At 36.2% G+C, this 21,086-nt stretch overlaps 1 protein-coding gene across 3 annotated transcripts in view; it reads left to right on the top strand.

The window, feature by feature from the left end:
* Window positions 1–21,086, top strand: part of Arl4 (ADP ribosylation factor-like 4) — a 60,324-nt gene that overhangs the window by 17,983 nt on the left and 21,255 nt on the right. The window contains exons 1-2 of one of the 3 annotated variants that reach the window (XM_028300613.1): window positions 10,320–10,415; window positions 12,621–12,649. The gene's annotated coding sequence lies outside the window, so the exon portion shown is untranslated. Of the gene's footprint in view, window positions 1–10,319; window positions 10,416–12,620; window positions 12,653–21,086 lie in introns of those variants that run through there. The other 2 variants (XM_028300607.1, XM_028300620.1) reach the window with 2 other exon arrangements.

Genomic DNA, 21,086 nt, shown 5'->3' on the forward strand with positions numbered 1-21,086 from the left:
GTTTTTATTACTTCGTATTATTTTCTATCGTATTATCTTTGTAAAACCAAAAATCGCATGTCTCTATCCCTATCACAACACGATTTATCTGTGGCGCAAGTTTTAGAGGGGTAAGTAAGCTCCTTAAATATTTTTGTTACTATTACTTAAAAAAATAGATTAAAAATGTACTCTTCGTGCTTTTTTCAAAGCAAAATCTTTTACACAATCGTCGATATCAAATTGTATCTCATTTTCAATTGCCAGTATAGCTAGATTTGTTAGTCTCAACGTAGACATAGTCGACCTTTTTTTTCTTGTTCATGTAATGTTTTTTTTCTTATCCGCCGCCCCCTTTCATATGCCGCCCGGGGCCATGGCCCCCCCCGCCCCCCCCCCCCCAAGCTACGCCACTGTTTTGCTCTCTTCTCGGCCTGCCCTTTTCAATTATGAAGATTTAATACGAGTACAATGTTCGTCTGGAAAGTTCAAAAGTAAGATTGCTTCACTCGCAGCCAATTGTTTAAATAAAGTCTAACCATGATAGTATAAAGAGAATTTGTGAGAAGCTTGTTCATGGTAAACTAAATGAAAATCTGTAAATTGAAAGCGCGTACGCTTTTACAATTTATTATAATTAAAAACCTGTGCACCCCGTTCGAGCTTACATTCATCATCATTGCAGCTATTTTTGTTCCCAGTGCAGGGTATATTTAAAGCTTCCTGCTATTATATCTAGCAGAAGTACACTCTGATAAATCATCTTTATCTATCCGGTAGTTTTGTGTGAAGGAGTAACAAGCACCTACACAAACTTTCACATACTTACTTACATTAAAATAGCTTTTCAGAAACGATGGGGAGGTAGGTCTATTCTACTTTGATCACCTAGGCCTAGGTGATCATACATTCCAGGCAATTTTGGTGTCCTTTGATCACCCAGGTGATCAAAGTGGATTAGACCGATGGGGAAGCTCTACTAGGCCACCACTCCATCTCTCCATCGTAATGATGACAGACCCAAGGTCGAAGAGAGTTTTACCGAGAATATTGATACATATAATCTCTATCAAATCTTACATAATACCCGCGACAGACAAGCCAAAAGATTATTTCGAGACTTGCGTTGCTTGTCCCATAAGTACGACATTCGTATGACGGCGCCCGGTGTATTGTGGCGATGGTGATATCAAACAAACATTCACGTACGGGGACGTCCCGCGTCACGTGGCAAAGTGCCTTCTGCAAATCCAACGTCCGGACTCCGTGTCTTGACAGTAATCAAATTGCAATTTCACAGCAGATAATAAGGAAGCATTACAGCGTTGCGGCTGGCGGTAATGCCGTGAGATGGCGGCGTTCTTGGGACATTCCACCTGTAATGACGGCGTTACGACATCGGCACGCGCGCCACGCACAGAAGCCGTATAGCGCACTACTAATTGCTAGGGAGATGACCTTTTATCCTTTGCTATGTACAGACGGTGCGTTAAGCTAAAACTGTGGTATCTTGTAGAGTTGAAATAGAGGTGAATTCTCAACAAAATTTAAGTCTGATATGTTGGAACTGAAAATAAAAACAACACAGTCATTGAATTAGCAGTCATAAATAGACGGAAGACAAAAGGCGGTCGAATGTAAATATTATAACCTTGTGTTTCACCTTTGACCTAGCTGCGTTCTAATAAGGTCATACATACACTTGGAGTAGTTAGATAGAAAATACCATATTAGCATTCATAAAAGGGTTTCTATAATAATATTCAATAATAGTGTGTTATCAAAATAAATAACAACATAAATTGAGATAAATTCTAAAAAGATATAGGATCCGTCAAATAGAAGGAAATATATCTTGCAATAAGTACCTACATAATCTTCTATATATATAAAAGAAAGTCGTGTTAGTTACTCCACTTATAACTCAAGAACGGCTGAACCGATTTAGCTGAAAATTGTCAGGGAGGTAGTTTAGAGCCAGGAGAAGGACATAGGATACTTTTTATCCCGTTATTGATTGCCATTAAGGCGGAACAAAGTTCGCCGGGTCAGCTAGTATCATATAATAATGTCACAATTCATGAGGATAAGGTAAGGTAACGGTTGGCCGTAGGAGTCATTGTACGCATGCGTTTAAAAGCATCGCTTTCCCTCTAAGCTATAACTCGTAAAAAGGCTATTTCCACTCGAAAGCGATAAAGCGTCTTTGATACATCCTATCCACCAACCTATCTCGGGTTAAGGTGACTGCTCAGGGTTGCCAGATCATAACACTAAAGTACATCGGATTTTGTCAAATCGACATCGTCCCATGTTACTTTAGGTCTAAGTAACCCCATTAATGCCGCCTCAGGATTCTATTAAATCGTATCGTAAATGTATATGATAATAGTAAACATCATCTCAGCTATCGGCAAGTTAAACATGTGTGAATTATCTCAGCTCTATCAACAAGCTAACCAAGTGTGAGTTAGTTATTCGTGTGTTTTCTAACATAGAGTTCTCAGAAAGCTTAAGATTAGGCTGCTCACTTTGTATCTCTTATCATTCCCAAACACGTCTCTCCCCACAAAAGTGTTGCAAGTGACGTTTATCTGGTACAGAATCATTCCCGCCTACTCGGGCGCACGTAACACGGAAACTTATTCAATTCCGCAGCCCTACAGCCCGAGTCACTGCTTCAACTCCAATAAACACTCACAAGAGGTCCTCACGGAATGCTCGAGCAGATATTTCCAACCTCCGTGGAATACTTTTTATGGAATATTTTAGCCTCTTTTTAGGAATGAAAATCTTACTTGGGATAAGAAAAGTAAAAAGCCAAAGGAAACAAAAGAGCAGCGATTTCTATAGATAGACATCAGGCATTGGAAGCGCTCTGGTCCGTAATTGAAATTGATTGGCCCGCATGTCTGATGGGCAGGCCGGAATAAATATATTGCTCATACGTTTTATTGCAACGACGACGGTTCTGTTTACGTCTACATTGGGAGGTTATTTTTATCGGATTAGATTGTAGTATCCTCTGTTTACGAGGATGACTACATCACGAATCATGCTCCTTAGTTGGACAGCAAATTAAAGTAAGGCTCGCTGTGTCAGGCTGCTAAATAAAGAACTAATATTAAATCCTATTCAGGTAATATTAGCTATTGGGTCCAAAAACCTTCCTTCAAATTCTTAAAAAAAGACTTCAACAAGTAACCTCCGCTCTTATGGCAGATAGTTTCAATACCCCTTTCCAATATCCACGAACCATAAAAGAGTAGCAAAAAGACTACGTCAGCCGCCACAATAGCAGTTCCTGCTTCCTGCGGGCGGGATACCCTCTTTATCCCGCTGTGGCCTATTTTCGGGATAATACGGAGTCCCGGCACTCCCGGCGCACTCGGCTATCGATCCCGTACATTAATTAAATGAGTTAAATGTGTGTAAAAGTTGGACAATGTTAAATATGAGAGAGAGGGAAATTGTTTATTTTTTGGATGAATAATGATAGTTAAGAAAAGTTTTTAAACCGATAGAAATGTAGTTAGTGCTTTAATTTTATTTATGGTTCGATTAAAATCTTAAGAATGTAGAGCTTAATATAAAATGCTTTTGATTTGTAACCTTGAGGGTTAGGGATGTTAGTTAAGACTCAGCTTTATTTTGTGTTATGCACTATTTGAAATAAAGAAAGAAAACTCTTGTAAAACTCAACTCCTAAGTATTTTTTCCAATGTGAGCCCTATTGCGAAAAGCTATATTTATGTCGTGGACAAAACCAATGGTTGAAACTCCAATTTATTTGCTTTCTTTTACCCTTTATTGGAAACGCGGTGGAAGCTCCATTCGTTAGTACGTTAACCCTTGAAACGCTGACATTTGTCGATTTCCGAACGAACCAAAAAAAGCGGGAGATCGAATTGCGTTTTAATAAACATTAACTATCAACCCCGTCGTATAAAAGTCCCAGTCGAAATTGACCTTTACACCAAAAGTAATAGAGAACAGAGTTGTTTTTCGTGATGCTCACAGCGTGTTTCGTTTTAGAAAGGAAATAAAGGAATTTCCATAATAAACAAAGCGGCATTACAATGGACGCCGGAACGACGCTCCAATTATTTGACACAAGCGGTAGGTAAAATTACAAAATAAACCTACTGAATTGCTTTTACATGATTTGATTATAGATTGCAAAAATAAAACTCTAGTTCTTTATCCGTAGCTGTTAACCTTTTGAGGTTTGATCAATTTAAAGATTGATAGTTGAAGCTTACTGTCACAACATATTATAGAATTGCTGATTTTGCAATAAATGTCGCAATACGTTCAGCAAAAAAGGTTAAATGGTGTGAATCTTTGTTAAAAGACTTAAACTGGAGTAGGTATACCAAGAAGGAAGAGCTTAAAACTCATTAAGAGTATTATACTACCTACGCTTCTAAGTTTTAAGAAAATTACTGTCGTGAGTTTGTTTGAAGGTAGTTGGAAATCTTCGCATTTTGCTAACAATCTTAACTGTTTAATTAAATTAATATCTAATTGTAATCGTATTTAAACACTAGATACTACTTATTCATTCATTTATTTAATTTAAATAAATCCCATACGCCCATTATGTCCGAGTACTTTAAAAAGCTTAACCCTTATTTTTAATAACGAATATAGATGTTATTTTGTAACCAAAACACTGTTCATATTAGCATGAAGTATACACACGTACGAGTATGCATATTGACTAGAGATGAAACGGATATCCGGTAACTATCCGGTAGGCCGGATATCCGGCCTGAATTTACTATCCGGCCGGATACCGGATAGTAACTCACTATCCGGCCGGATACCGGATATTAAAAAACTACAACAATTTCCTATTAATAAAAAGAAATACATTAATCTTTTAGGTAAACATCAATAAAATGGCTTATAATAATGACGGCTTTTATTTAAAGTCCAAAAAGTTACAAAAAGCCTTTAAAAAACTAATTTCTTTTTCTGGGCTATTCACTCTAATGACGAATACATAAATAGTAAATATCTGTTAAGTCGAAATATTGCCAAATAAAATAGGCGATCTTTTTTTCACTGATGATGGTCTAATGTCATGATACAGTTCAGTCAGATTACGCAGCAAGTAAACTAATTTTTAGGACATCATCCATTTTGGTCCAAAATCAAAAGTGCCGGCCAAAAAATAAAAGTGCTGTATTCTGATAGAACATGTCCGCCTTATTATTTGTTACTATGGCACCAAAGCTGTAGCACCACTGTGCATCGTAGTATTCTCTCAAATACAGCTAAATGCTAAGGCGGACGTGTTCTGTCAGAATACATCACTTTTTTTTGTTGGCCGGCAATTTTTATTTTGGACCAAAAATGTATGGATGATGTCCTTTTCGGATTACTAATGTTTGGCCAAAAAACGTTTCTCAAATTATCACATCGCAAACAACGTTTCGCAAATTTTCATTTGGCAAATTCTCATTTAGCAAAACAACTTATAGCAAACTTTTAATTCGCAAATGCCGTTTTTGGCATATTATTGTTTAGCAAATTATTGTTTGGCAAAGTATGTTTTGGCAAATGTTTCATTTGGCAAAAATATTTCACGATACACTATTTACAAAACAATTTGATGGGTGCTTAGAATGGAGTACAAATTAACAAGTGGTTATTATTTTGTTTAGTGGGTAGTTAATATAAAATTTGTTCTATATAAATTTTTCATATTTCATTCTTTTTATCGAAATTCCCAAATGATTCATTAACAATAGAGGTGATTCTAGCGCTCGGCGGCCGCTGCCGCGGCACGCTTCGCTCGCCTTCGCGCGTTAAGGGTCACTGTTCTAACCGGGTCCATATTGGCTCACCTAAAGTTATTTACCCGAAATTGTTCTTCCTAACGATTTTAAATCCGAATGATCACTCTTCCTAAAATTTTTCATCCTAAAGTTTTCATTCATACTATTTGTAGTGCTACCGGCGATGTTCATAACACTCATGTTTCCGAAAATTGTAATTAATAATATCATTTATGTAAATATATTTAAACTCCTACTGTTTTTTATCATAACACTTTTATCCCTAAACATTACCATAATATTTTCACTCATACCATAGAATATTAATAAATACTACGTACAGAAGTACGTTCTTCGCGAATGAGACGTAAGGCCACAGTTCTAACCTAACCTAAACCAATAAAATGAATAGGACCGATTCGTTTCTGGAACGTGACTGAATGACTGGAGCGGGACTCTGGCTTCGCTCGCTCGGCTCGTGCGTTGTGGTCACAGTTCTAACCTAACCTAAACCAATAATTATGAATAGGACCGATTCGTTTCTGGAACTTTAATATACCGTCAAAGAAAGAAATCTAAACAAAAAAGATATGACTTTGAATAATAGTGTAAAATATGGTTATGTTGAAAAAATCTAGGAGAACAAATAAAAGTATAATAGATGTTTATTGCTAATGACATTATGAAGTTGAATGCTTCGGAATTATGAACATTAGAGACAGAGTAGTTAGGAATTGTGATTGTTAGGATGAAAAATTTTAGGAAGAACATTTTCGGACTTCCAATTTTCGGAGTTGAAAATTTAGGTGAACTTTGGCGCACCCGTTCTAACCTAACCTAACCTACTATTTTCTGCAATACCTACTTTCTGCAACCATACTATTTTCTGCAATCTCTTTGTTTTACATAACATTCTTGTGAAAACCATGATCATCTGCCTCTGCCTTATGGTTTGATTTGTGGGTAAGTATGTGAAGTGTCGATTTGACCAAACAAATTCGAACTGAGACAACACTGATCGCGTTCGAAGCACCTAAACTCGTCACGACATGCAACGAGACAATGGGCCAACTATCCGGCCGCCGGATATCCGGCTATCCGGCCTAGCAGCTGGCCGGATATCCGGTATCCGGTATCCGGCCAAACAACTATCCGTTTCATCTCTAATATTGACGGTATCACGGTACTTCCTGTGCGCCCGGAACTAGCAGCGCGTGCGCATACGGAGGCGGTCGTCCACTGCCGGCCAATTTTATAGCGCAGACGTCTTATTAAGACGGAGGTAATATGTTTTTGTTATTAAGGAAGTCGTTACAAATCGATTTAGCTTTGTTAGATATACCTATTATAAGTACCTAGTAAAATGAGTTTTACGATTTTAATTATAAAAATCTAATGGCATCTGTAGATCAAAAATATTGCACTGTTGTTTAGTATAGCTACTTTAGTTTTATTTCTATCATAAATTCGTTATAGGTAAGTAGCTGCCATATCCAAACTCCGACACCAATCCTTTTGTATTTTGTTAGTGGAATAACAAATAGTGCAGCAGTCTCCAAAATATAGAATTGTTTTCCATACCTTTGTGAAAACTAGTGGCGTGAAGCTTTCACTATTTTACCGAGTGTTGGAATGAATCCTGCACAGTGGGTCAAGTCAAATTTTAAAGATAAAAACACAACCAGAATATTCATCAAGTTTCCGTTGCGAACCCGTTGCAGTGGGAATGAAAATGTACAAAAAGTCGGTTAAAACTTATGCAAAACTAAGCTGAAACAGTGAGGCTCGCCTTTATCCTTCAGTACATCCGAAAAAGCTACAAAAGTAGAGTTAAAAATATTAAAATGCTCTTACAGCTTATGAGTGCTCGCTTTTACTGCATTCAAGTTTAAAACTATCCTGTCGACACGTCCCTAATGCATTTGAATTATTTTGAATACGTCTACATGCAAATTTTGTCTTTATTCCTTGGAAATAAGATTCAAATACAAACACTGAAATGTTGCTACGTCAACGTTCCAGTGCGTGATCCCCATGAATGCCCCATTGTAGAACATCCATTGACTGACATAATTACAGGGACGTGTGCTATATTGAGTCACTAAGTGTAACCAACAATAATAATATTTTTTTATTACTAACAAGGTTTTTTAACCAAAACAAAACGGGTTTACTTACTGTGATGTTAAGAATGTCACTAATACCTAAAACTAAGATTATTTTCAACATAGCTCATCTAACTTTACTAATAGTATTGGTACAATAGAGAATTTAAGCTAAATTGTTTCGACCATGCCCAATCTCCTTCAAAACCACGTCATACCTAAAAGTCATAGTCATTAATATTTTCTGAAAATGGGCTTTCGAACAGCGCTTTAACAAGCCCAACTATGATAAATCATAAAATCTGGCACGTCTCTCCCACAGCCCACTCAATACCAACTATGACTACGCCACTTTTATTATCCATCACAGATTAGATGAGCAATGAATTCAAATTAGATTTGCTGTCATAAAACTCTGTCACTTAACACTGAAATTACCGACATCCTCGACGGCCAATGCCTACATCCCATTGTTTGGAGCTATACTTACGCAAGCAATTGCTCTTACAAACGTTCCATCGCCGAATATATTAAGGGCAATAATGGAGTCCCGTTCCCTCGTAAACAATGGTTGAAGCTAGGAACCGTGATAAAACGTGCCCGTATAGAACAATGCTGTGACAAGTTTGACTAAATTACGTTCCGCTTTGGGGCAAAGTTTGATTATTGATTATTGACGTATCGTTATTTGAAACATTCACTATCAAAGTCAGTGTATTGTCTACCTGTCTACCCCCTACCTAAACCTAACCTTTATAATATACGTGGTTATTTCCAGCTGTACAATAGCTGATTGTTGTTTGCTCCTGTCCCATACACAAGGCCGTTATTACATACATGAAAACATGAGGGTCGAGAGGCAGTAACAAATTTTCAGGACAGATGGCCTTTATTTGATAACTCGTCGTATTGTTGTCGGTCTCGGTGGCTTTATATCACGCACGACACGAGTCCCTGTACAAGGGCACGTGATAAAATCTAATTAACTACCTTATTCTGTAAATGTTAACCAATAATTTGATTCGGACTTTTATCCCCTTATTACAAAAAGATAGATTCTGGTTAAACTCTGGTTTAAATTGATATTTAGTGTGGAAATTTCATTTTAAACCAGTGTTCATACCGGGTTTAACTTGTCTGTAAAACGGCACGTAAGTAAGGTTGGTACCACCAAAATATGTATGACGAATTGACGATGCCTATTGGTTAACCTCTTTGGTTCGTGTCACGTAAATTCCTGAGCTTTCGGTCTTGTCAAACTTTGTGTTATATTACTGTATTTTCTTTTACGAAGGTAATACTCCGAGGAACAAAAGCTGTCTTTGGCATTCCTTTACATATTAAGCGTTCCGTATGACGTAGGGACTTGTATACTGACAGCTACAAGCGTATACACAAATACATATGTAACTGAGCGGAGGATCGTTATCGTAAAATATGCAAATGCCTAAATGCAAATGGCTTTGTTAGTTTCGCAACTACACCGGATTCTAGTGGTTTTTGGAGTAGCAAAGCATAGAACCGAATGATTATGGTAGTTTGAAAATGCAGTTAGAATAATGTCCTTATTTTATTTGTTGTTTACTACGTACGAGTATAGGATGATTTAATGTCGTAATGAAAAAGCAATATCAAATTTTACCCTACCTACACAATTCTATTACCTCATCCTTCTTTATTAGATATTTTAATACATCCCCCGTAGTTGGGTGTGGGGTTTTCTGTACGTCAAAGAATATAGAGCTATACGCAAGTATTTTTCACTAATATACCCACACGATCAAACTATCTGGGCATTCGTGAGATGAATTCACGCTAGTACTAAACATACAATTTTAGAATGAAACGTAATAATTTAATGAAATCAGACACCATCAGGTGCCATTATTGTGTAAGGTAGCTGTATAAAATACTATACGTAACATACAATGCGATTACTGGCATATCCGACCATCCAACTCAGCGTCTGTCGCGCTGATTGATCTCGTTACCAGCAGGGTGAAGCCTTCAAAGGGTTAAATTTATCGCAACGACGTCTATTATTTTAATATTATATTGTTTTAAGCAATAAATGGACGTAATGTAACGTTTAACACACAACAAATTGAACCCCATAAGTAGTATATTAAAATAAAAATTTATCAGTCTTCTTTATTTTCTAAATTGATCAGCTGGAGCCCGTATGTCAAACGCCACTAACAACCCCGAAACCACAGACCAAAATATTTCTATAAAGCTATACAATAACACAAAACATACAGACGATAACACATTTCGAATTCGCCTCTATTACAACTAAACACAAGCTTGATAACCTTATACATCGCAGCATTGTAATAGTTACATTCACACTACGTAATAAGCGCCTGCGCATGGCTTTATCTAATCTAGTACGCGAGACAGACGCAACCATATCAAGTAGCTCAGATAGTGCAGTAGTGTGTAAACTATCATTGCATCCACATATAGCCCAGACTGCAGCTGCGACAAAAAAGCGACGAGACTTGACTACGCAACTCTGTATTCTGAGGCGGAGCTATTTCCCGTATGTTTTTGATTACTATCTAATTAACGTTACTAACAAAGCAACATCATTAAATTTTTGTTAATATCAGATCATTACTCATTGCTTGCTATTGTAAAATGGTTGTTCCTGAATTGACTAACGTAAGAGTGGGACGTAATAAGAAGTTGGTATTCATAAAGATTTCATATGAATATGAATATTTTTAGTATTTTACATCTCACAATGTTAAAGGAGTCCAACATATTCTGTATACCATTACTATGTTGTTAGTATCATTTGTTGTGCTCATTCGACCTACAAAGTTATTGATACAATTACTATGACTAATACCTACACGACTGACTTAAGTATGACTAGCTTTTGCCCGCGGCTTCACCCGCGTGTAATTTAGTTGGTCACATGTCGTCATAAATTATAGCCTATATGTTATTCCGGGTTATAAATAGATAATAATACTGTAAAGTTTCATCAAAATCCGTACAGTAGTTTTTGCGTGAACGAGTAACAAACACCCAGACATCCATACAAACTTTCGCTTTTATAATATTAGTAGGATTTTGATTCACTTTTTTGTAATAAAACTTTCGTTATGATATACAAAGATATTGCTGAAAACGTTTCAATATTATCCTAATATCCACAGATTTAAATCTCGTCAGAGACAAACAATACAAGTCACGCGCCATTACACTCCTACGAATACAACCATTTGCTTAAAGTAATCCTTTCTGATCCTCTCATAGTGTCGTCGTCCTATAATTTACTTCAATTACTGCTTACTAGGCGTCTGGCATTTAAACGAAACAAAGGAAACGCGTTGTTGGATATTATTATTATGACCGCCGTTACGCTAGTTCCTGATAAAGTTTCAGATAGCTACTTATACCTACTTAAATATTTCCAATATCTCCTCTCATAACGATCTGATAAAAATGTGTAATTCCTTATTATGTACCCGTAAAATCAAGATGTATTTCTCTGACACGTAAATAAAAATTTTATAGAAAACTAAAGCCATCTTCAAAGGACTCTATCAGCAAAAGGTGAAAACAGGCCTCATAATCATTATAAACTTTAGTTTGTTTGTACTGAGCTGACTAATGAAAAAATCCAACCTTCTACTAGATTTAAATTCACGTTCACAGCAGACGAAATGATTTAGCATAATCTCAAGCTCAACCTAATTAAACTAATTGAACTAATCCAAGATATCCCAAAAAGTTTTGCTCTCTGAAAGTTTCTGTAAGTGGTTTATATCAAAAAAAGTTTGCCTTTCGCTCGCTAAAAACTTTTAACCAACTTAGTTTCTTAGCAAATTCTATTTCGACGATATACGTAGGTACTTGCTTAATGAAGGCATTGATAAAGTCCATTAACCTACTAACTAATTAACTTTTGTTTGAAGTTATCTTGACGTGTTTATTTTTTTAATTTAATCGTATTTCTCTCTTAATTGAATAGATTATCTTAAGCATCAATTGTAGGAAAAGATATAAAACAATTGAGACCACTTTCATACGAAGCCGTTGGAACTGTCTTTGATCCATACCCACTCATAGCGTTATATTAAACTTTACTAATATTAAATTACTTCACTGTCAAATTGCGACATGCCTTTGACATAAGCTACGCGAAACGCTTTGCTGGCAAGGCAACAAAAATCAACCCCCTACGAAAAACTTTATTAATAAGTAAAGTTATCAAAGAACAATATTGAAATCTGGCAACTTTTCCACTCCAATTTATATTCCCTCTCCTCACGCTTAAGGGTTTCTGAAGATGTGGGCGTAATAAAGACAAGTCTTCAAGACTTAAGAGGCAGTTTACATATTTTGAAATTATTTCTTAATCGGACGTTGAAGTGCCAGAGACTTGAATATTGAAAAGGTTGGAAACTTTCATCGCCAGGAAGATCAGCTTAATTATGTTTATTTCAGTGCTCTAAATTGAATGTAAATCCGTACAATCGTTTCAGGTAAACATCAGGCAATCTCCTAAAAATAACATCAATAGATCGATATGTCTCTATAAAATATATGTAACTGAAAGGCCATAAATAGATATTTTCGCTATCAAAGTACGGAATCCCAGAAGTTTTCAATCAACCTTCGTAACTTGTCTGGTGCCCGCGGCGTCCGTCAGTCCGTCGTAAAATGTTTACATCTATGATCCTGTTTAAGGTCGTTGTAATAAGAATAATAATGTTTTGTTTCCTCTTTGCAGATTACACGCGGTACGACGGTGAAGAGGCGGTATGTATCTACACCTGTTTCTTTGTCAACTTCTAAAATATGCGTTGGGTAAAAATTCACTCAAAGATAATAATTGGTATAATGTTAGTCCCTGGCGAATGAATTTCAATTTCCCGTACCTCAAAAGAGAAGAAATACATGTCCAGTATCTTTCCTTTGGCCGCCTGTAGTTTTATCTGCCACGATCCTTCTGGTCAAAAACACGTGGAGAATTTTTATGTAGAGTTACAAATACATTACAGACGTAAGTAAACAGACAAAAATATTTCACAATTTGCAAACTATGAAGAGGCAAACAATCTCAGGCTTTCAGTATTTATATTCATTTACAAAGGGCTTATACGAGTATAAGTACATTCTATTTTAGCGGCCTACTGCTCCCATGGGAAGCGCTAGGAGATTTAACGCGTGACTTGACTTTTAGCACTGGAAAAAACCTATACTAGGGTTCAGCATGTAAAGAAAACTTATTAAATAATAGTATAGCAACACCCTAACAAAAAAAATACAAGACGAAGATGTAAACACAAGGAATACTTTCGATTAAGCCATAAAACGTTTTACCAATGCACAATATAGCCTTTTCAACAATTACTGCCATTTCCAAGTACATAACACGTAACAAAAAGTACACAATTCGTTAAGGCTTTCCATTGATTGGCGCTATTCAATGGGTCCCACAAACAAAATGTCGAAACCACTAACAATGGGCAATCGCGAATCAATTGCATAAGTACGGAACTCTACCGCCGCTTGATGCGTGCTCTTGGCTAGTCAGGTCAATGGCAAACATAAAAACAAGTGTGAAAATTGACCCATATCCCGCTCCAGTGGGCCCCGAAGCCCCATATACAATGTTCTATGAGGGGCGCGGGATTATAATTGCTAATAATTGATACACACGGCCTGGAAGGGCAACGCACATACGAGTAGTAATTCAACTCAAAATTAGAAACCATTGACAGCGACCAATTTAACTAATTCATCTCATTTATTTTGATTTACAGCGCCCATATGCACATAATAAAAACTCTTAAATTACGTCGGACTGAATTTAATCTGGGACTCTATCTCGCTAATCGGACGTTTATGTAAAATAAACATAGCTCTTACTTTTCGTATAACGGCCTTATTTTTCCATAATTACGTAAGAAACGGTAAAGTTTTGGGCAGTTAAACAGATGAAATCAACAGCCGTGGATTAATGAATGTTTACAAAACTTAATCCGCTTTGTGGAAATTTTATCTGACATAAGTAATAGATAGTTATATTCCATTCATAAACTTGCGTCCGTTAGCTTTTGATATTTTTCCATGAATACAGTAGCTGCAATCACATCGAGAAATTATTTTTGAGAGAGATGACTATTGATAGAACGTATGCAAATAGTCGTTAACAAGCTCTGTGATTCGCCGCCAGCCACGGAATTCGAAATCAAGCGTATATTTATTCAAATAGGGCCTAGTAGGGTTTACTCAATCAAAGGCCTTATATGGCTCAGGAATTTCGAAACTTATGACATGTTTGAAACATTAGGGAATGTAGGAAAATTTGTTTATGTGTATATTTATGTGAGTTGACTGAACGCCGGTCACTGGCTCCTTTAATGTTTCCGCAGTTGCTCGCTTGAACACTGGCTCATATGTACAGGGTGCGTGTGAACATGTAGGCGGAAAGTTCACATGATCGTCGACCAGAATGATAGAGCTCCGAGTGATCAAAGAAAAGTTTTTGTCCCGTAGTTTTGGCAAAGCTCTCGCTAGGGAGGGGAGGTCTAAATACAGTGGCTGCTCTCCGGAGAATAGAGACACATGCGGGGTGTGGGAACTGCAGCTTGCACCCTCTGCAAGGTGCAGCTGCATTTTATTATATGAGTTCATTTTATGGTCCAGCTCTACCACTAATTACAAATCAAAAAGTTTTCCTACTTGGACCATGCTAAAACATGGTTATGTTATTGAGGAAAATAAGATAAGAAAGACTTATTCATTCGTACTACGGCGTCTCATCCTCGGTTGTTATCCTCTCTAAACCTGTACAATAATAATAATAATAAGTGTATGCTAAAGTCATTTTCCTTTAAAATATTACTTCGCAGAAATATCGAACAGTCATAACATATTACGGTTGCAAATATAATAATATGCAGAGCACACAGTCATCACGCGGTAAAGTTACATAATGACTGCGTTTGTACGCAGTGATAATTCGTCCTGACTTACAACGGACTACATCATATGAATTCACAAAACAAACATCAGCTGTGCTAATTCAAATGTCTCATCTGCTACACTTTTTCTTCACCTGCGGCTGCGCAACGCAGCGGAAAGCGGAAAAAATATGACAGATGCAAGTGTCATGTGTTATTGACATTTAGGGAGAGCAAAAAAGGTCTTCCTAGACATCTTGCAACTATTTCTTTTGTCATAGCAAAGGTTATGAACGCCCTAATTAGTAGCTAGTGCTAGTATAGGAAATTTCAAAAACATGCCTACTCCTAGTAAACTTAGATATTAGAAATTATTGCTAGCCCTACATACTAAAATTAAAGGACAATATACATACGAATAGGTATTACAAAGGTCATACCTGTGTGCCAAAATGATCAACATCAGCACGAATCAATTTGGCACATACCTACTTAAGTTATGTACTCGTAAGACTGTTATTTGAACTAACATTGTAGGTGCCAGTAAATACTTTTTGTTATTTGCTTTTTCTAAGATCGTAGAGAGTACCTACTAAATCTAGAATGTTATTAGGTTCTCACCTTTAGACTATTAGACTAGGAAAGTACCTAATATACTTTATACTCAAACACTTAAGTAAGGAATTTTAAATAAATTAGCTTAATAAAGGTAGGTCATAAAATTCTCAGCCTCGCTAAACTTGGTACTTACTGTGCTAAATCAGTTGTTGGGGACTTACCAGCCGTAATGAAGCCGAGAGAGTATTTCCCCGCAACATTTCACACTCGGCGTTAGCAAACACAACGTAGCCAGGGCCGGATTAACCATCTCGGGGCCCCTAGGCACAACTCGTTTCGGGCCCCCCTTTTTCATACCACAACAACGCAATTTGGAAATTTTTACTGTCTACATTACGAAATTGAATGAAGGTACCATCATTATCAACAATAGACTTTAGTCATAACATTGCAAAGGTATACTTCTAATTTTTTTAGATAAAAAATCGTTTAAAACTTCTTGAAAATTGACCTTTTCTGATACATCATCTTTAACATAATGTTTTTTATTTTTCATTTTTTAATCGGGAGTGCTGGGCCCCTGGTCATAGTGGGCCCCTAGGCACTGGCCTAAAGTGCCTTATGGATAATACGGCACTGAACGTAGCTCCTTTTAGTCGTACTTTATCGTGAAAATATGCATGAACTGAGGGCAAACTCTGTTTAATGTTCCACGAAAACGAATGAAAATAAAACATGTTAATATATATCTATACTTATAATAAATCTGTAGAGAGGTCAATTCTGTACATGAAATATATTTTCAAAATAACTATCAGGGGGTGATTAGTGATCGATACTTATGCCAAAAATGCAATCAGTAAATTTTTTGTCTGTCTGTCTGTCTGTCCGTCTGTCTGTCTGTCTGTCTGTCTGTATGTTCCTTATAGAAACAAAAACTACTTGACGGATTTTAACGAAACTTGGTACAATAATTCTTCATACTCCTGGGCAGGTTATAGTATACTTAGGAATTCCCACGGGAACGGGAATTAGCGGGAAAATCCTTTTGTATGAAAAATCTAAACCGCTTAAGTTAGACGCTTGAAATTTGGCATGCAGGTACCTTAGTAAACGTAAAGCTTAGTTACAACAGGATATTGCAAAATTCCCACGGGAACGGGAGTTAGCGGGAAAAAACATTTGTATGAAAAAATCTAAACCGCGTAAGATAGATGAAGGGGGTAAAACGGGATCCACGCGTACGAAGTCGCAGGCGGCCGCTAGTTTACATAATATTTTTGGTATGGTGAGGTCATGTCTTTCATACGAATTTCCTAAAGTCACATCGTTCCCAGTCAAAAACAATTATATTTTCATAACAAAGACTCGATGACTGATGATGTTCGTAATTAAAGCGACTTAAAATACTGCTTTAAGTATAAAGAAATAACAAACAAATGACTTCATACAATGAGCAGATCATTATTTTTATTACGATGTAGGGTCAGTGTGTTCGTGACATCATCATTATGAGTAAAAAAAACTTTGATCAACTCGAAACAACTACTTAGTTGCCCGAAATTTGATAGTTCTTTATAACATTTACCCAAATAGATGACTTTGAAGATGTTAGACAAATAAGCTTTTATTATTGTTTACCTCTGATCATGTTTTGTAAGAAAACACGTTTTACAACCTCGGGACAATGTTGTGACGCGATCGAGATAGGTACCGTCAAAGCTCGTTCGTTCACAATTTTATGCTTCAGGCGGTCGAGACTGCTTTTAATATTATTTTTGTATCTTTCAGAACACTGTATTATCATATCGTTTGTTTTTATAACCCGATGTTTTAACAATTTGTCAAACAACGATTTCAGAAGCTCAAATACCAAACACAAATCTACTACACTAACTCTTGTATTTCATTAACAAAGTAGACTGCTTGAATAAACCACTCAACATGCCAATCTCGCGAAACTCGTAGCAAGCAGAACAGGAGATAATACGGATTCCAATCGATACGTTCCCACATCCAAATTCCGTAAGTAAATTCAACACCCGTATTATTTTCTCTTTCATTCGGGAGGATTGCGGGCAGACGATAAATGGTCCCGTTATCCAGTTGATTCCGTGGAATTATTCCAGTCGTATTATTGGGTAACGCATATCTAACTGGAGAGCGATGGCTCGTGTAAGTAGGTCGGATATTAGGGGACAGAACGAGAGCGGCCAACTGGGTCGTGGCTCCGGCAGGGCTGCGTTCTCCACCGGTACTTACGGAGACCTGTAACTCAGCAAAGCTTGTTGCATTTTCGGTAGGTAATTCGGCTCGTTAAACTAACTCACATTTGCGGCATAGCGCAATACCTTATTTGTTACCTGAATCTTCATTTCATATTAATTTATGACGGCTGTCATATTTCATCAATATCGATTGTTATTGATAGTATTTCAGAGATTACATTAACGCCTACCTACTGTTATTTTCTAATCTACAAAGTGGCCTAAGTAGTCAATTGTTTGCGTTTCTGACGAGGTGCTCCATCATACTGGCACATAAGGTCGTCGGTCATTTGTTGATGTCCAGTCGACAGTAGATTAGACTATATTTTTTGCTACATAGCACCTATTACCTGCTATACGTATGTATAAGATAGTATATGCACAGCAGGTAAATGTATAAGACATCATAGTGTTACCTTGATGTTCGTACTTTGGGTATCGATCGATGGCTATCCAACTTTATGAAATGCGATAAGTTGCTTATGCTTATGTTTTCTAAATTTCGACTTAGAATTTTGTTTGTAGAGCAGTGTACTTACGATTAACAGCGCTTCATTTAATGTTTTTTTACTTAATCTTCCTGCTGTATATCAAATAAACGTTACAGATATGTTGAGGAGCACCTCAATCCGTTTCGCGACGGGATGTCTGAAAAGAAATCAAATCTTTACGATCTTGAACAACATACCGAATTAGCCAAAACAAAATGTTAACCGAAAAAATCAAATTGTCACTGCTCACACATCAACCGCATTCCTCCAGCGAAACCAAATGTACTTTCTTCTGTACCGGTTTCTGCACGAATAATGTGTTATTTTATTTTATGTTGAAATAAAAAGAACACAAAGATATGCGATAACTCAAGTGATAAGTTGCAGAAAGCAATCGGTTCCGCTTTATCAGATAACTGATTGAGTAATTTATTTTAAACTGAGTTGTGTTATCGAAGTTAATCAACCGTATCGCAACAATTTCAAACTAAATGTATGAAGCCGCCAATGCAAATCGTGAGGAGCTAAATTTTTCAGTAGCTCTACCTGAAGTGAACGAGTAAAAGTATTATTTTCGAAAACTCTACATTTATTTTACTCTATGTCAACCCTGAGCCATCCAACATGCCAAAAGTGCAGACTCCGCCATCCGTCACGGGTGAAATATTTATACTACACGCGTATTCCATTCAGAGCGATGCGTACACGTCCATCTAATCCACCTTTGTATTCTGTAAGCCCATACTACAAAGGCCTAAAGTTCATATTTGAACCAAAATCACTAACGTGAACTACGAGTAACTTTTTTTTCCAATTTGTGCTTCAACACATCACCTATCGTCACATCTACACTCTTTTTTCAGAGTAGTTACCTTTTGGTACAACTCTCCAACCAATAACTTTATTTACTTTCCAATGAAAACTAAGTTACACAATTTATTATTATCACATCAAATTAATACTTTAATGAAATCTTTAACAGTAACAGTACCGTAAATTAAGAGTCGTAGAAATAAAATTTGTTCGTAATGAAACTTTCTCCGCATTACCCGCAGTTTGCTAATAAGTTTGCTTTCTTTTTATTTTATCATCATCGCAATCAACGAGATGATCACAGCGTTTTTTTCTTAAATTGCACTCGTATTGATAAAATTTTAATGGAAGTTATTAACCTCGAGTGACAGTTACATAAAGTTACACATTGTACAGTCATTTCCAAAAACCTATATGAATATTTTCAAAACTGAGAATGAGGATTCAAAGATATTTTAAAAATTAAATAAAAGCATACAGGGAAAGTAGATCCCGAGTTGTAATATCAAAGGGAATTAGCTATTCTTTATTACAAAAAATTGTACACAATCGTGAAGCTGACTGCTTTAAATTAAATATCAAATAGCTAGCTCAGCTGCACAGCCAGGGGCAAGTTTGCAGTGCACCACCCCCTTTCTTTGAAAGTTCAGCAAATAAGCCGTTCTCTGAAGATTTATCTTAATACTTAGCTAAAATACTTCTAACATAGCCAATACTGATAAATTGCAACTTTGACTAATAGCAAACTAGTTGTTTTCGTTATTTTTATAAACTGAAACATTTTTACTTAAGTATTCTTGAGCTATACCTTGGAAAATGAAAAGGCTACAATCTGAATTGAAGTTTAACTTACTTAGAAGCACAGTAAATAAGTTATTTATACATCAATTAGTTTTCCGTTCAGCATTAATTTAACCTTTTTATTTACTATGGACCTACTGAATTCAATTATTTCTCTACTAATTCATAATAAATTCAATCAGAAATTTTAATATCATAAATATGAATAAAGATGTATTCAGAACCTCGTTCTAGATAAAATCCGTTTGATTTTCAACACCTACTCGTATTCATTGAATATTCAAAACAATGTTACACTATCTGGTATTTAAACATGAAAATGTAACACTCCACTTTATCAGAGCATCTGATACTATATCTATTCGTGTTACTAAATAGATTTTGTCACGAACAGTGTGACGACGGTATTTACATAATTTCATCAAATACGGCTGATAACTAATTCATAGTGCGTATTCACAGCGTGATATGGTCATATTTTATTTATTATTGAAATCTGAAACATGTAAGAAAATTATAGAAAAATCTATATTCATAAGAAAACCAACTCTACAAAAATAAAGTAGGATGTTAGTGGGCGTGTGATAGACCGATAACATTATTTAATTAGTCAACCAACTATTAAATAATCACGACAAGTAATCTATAAGTTTATAAAGAAGAAACCAAATTGTTGGTATATGTTTATTTCATAAACTTCAGAGTAGTTTCCCATACTTAATTTTTGGTGACAATTGGCTTGACACGCTACCCCTTATGCCCTAATATCCCACTTGTTACGGAATTCACTTTTTCTATCACTTAAAATCAGTCATAATAAATTTATCTCAAAACAATCGCTCCAAAACTTTATAGTTTTTTACGTTAGTGTACTTACAAGACTTGGACAGTACTCCGACACACCTCATCTTTCAAATGTTGCACATGAAAATTGTTTACACTGCCCACATTAGTAATAATATTTATGTAAAAGTGGTGGCCTTTTAAAAGAACGCTAGTAACAAGTGGGGTACAGGGCGTGTGAAAACTAATGCATGCACTGAGTGCAACATTGTAACTGCTTGCACGGTTTAAGTACTTAAACTCTGATTTTTAATTCGACGGAATTTTGACATTTCAGAAGTGTTACCAACATTGAAACATTCCCACTGAGGATGGAGAGTATTTTCACAAATTAAAAAATAATCCTTTCTTGAATTTAAGGTTTCACTTAAAAAACTAAGGCTTAAAAATGTACTGATCATTTCAAAATGATTATTTGAATTTTTATTATCATATTTTAGAAGTTACAAAAAAAATTGGGAAATTATTTTTCTATTACTGGACTCCCTGGCCAATAATCCATGGGTTACAAACC

The sequence above is a fragment of the Ostrinia furnacalis genome, unplaced genomic scaffold (assembly GCF_004193835.3).
Source record: "Ostrinia furnacalis isolate ACB-3 unplaced genomic scaffold, ASM419383v2 OfSCF0073, whole genome shotgun sequence".
Classification (NCBI taxonomy): domain Eukaryota; kingdom Metazoa; phylum Arthropoda; class Insecta; order Lepidoptera; family Crambidae; genus Ostrinia; species Ostrinia furnacalis.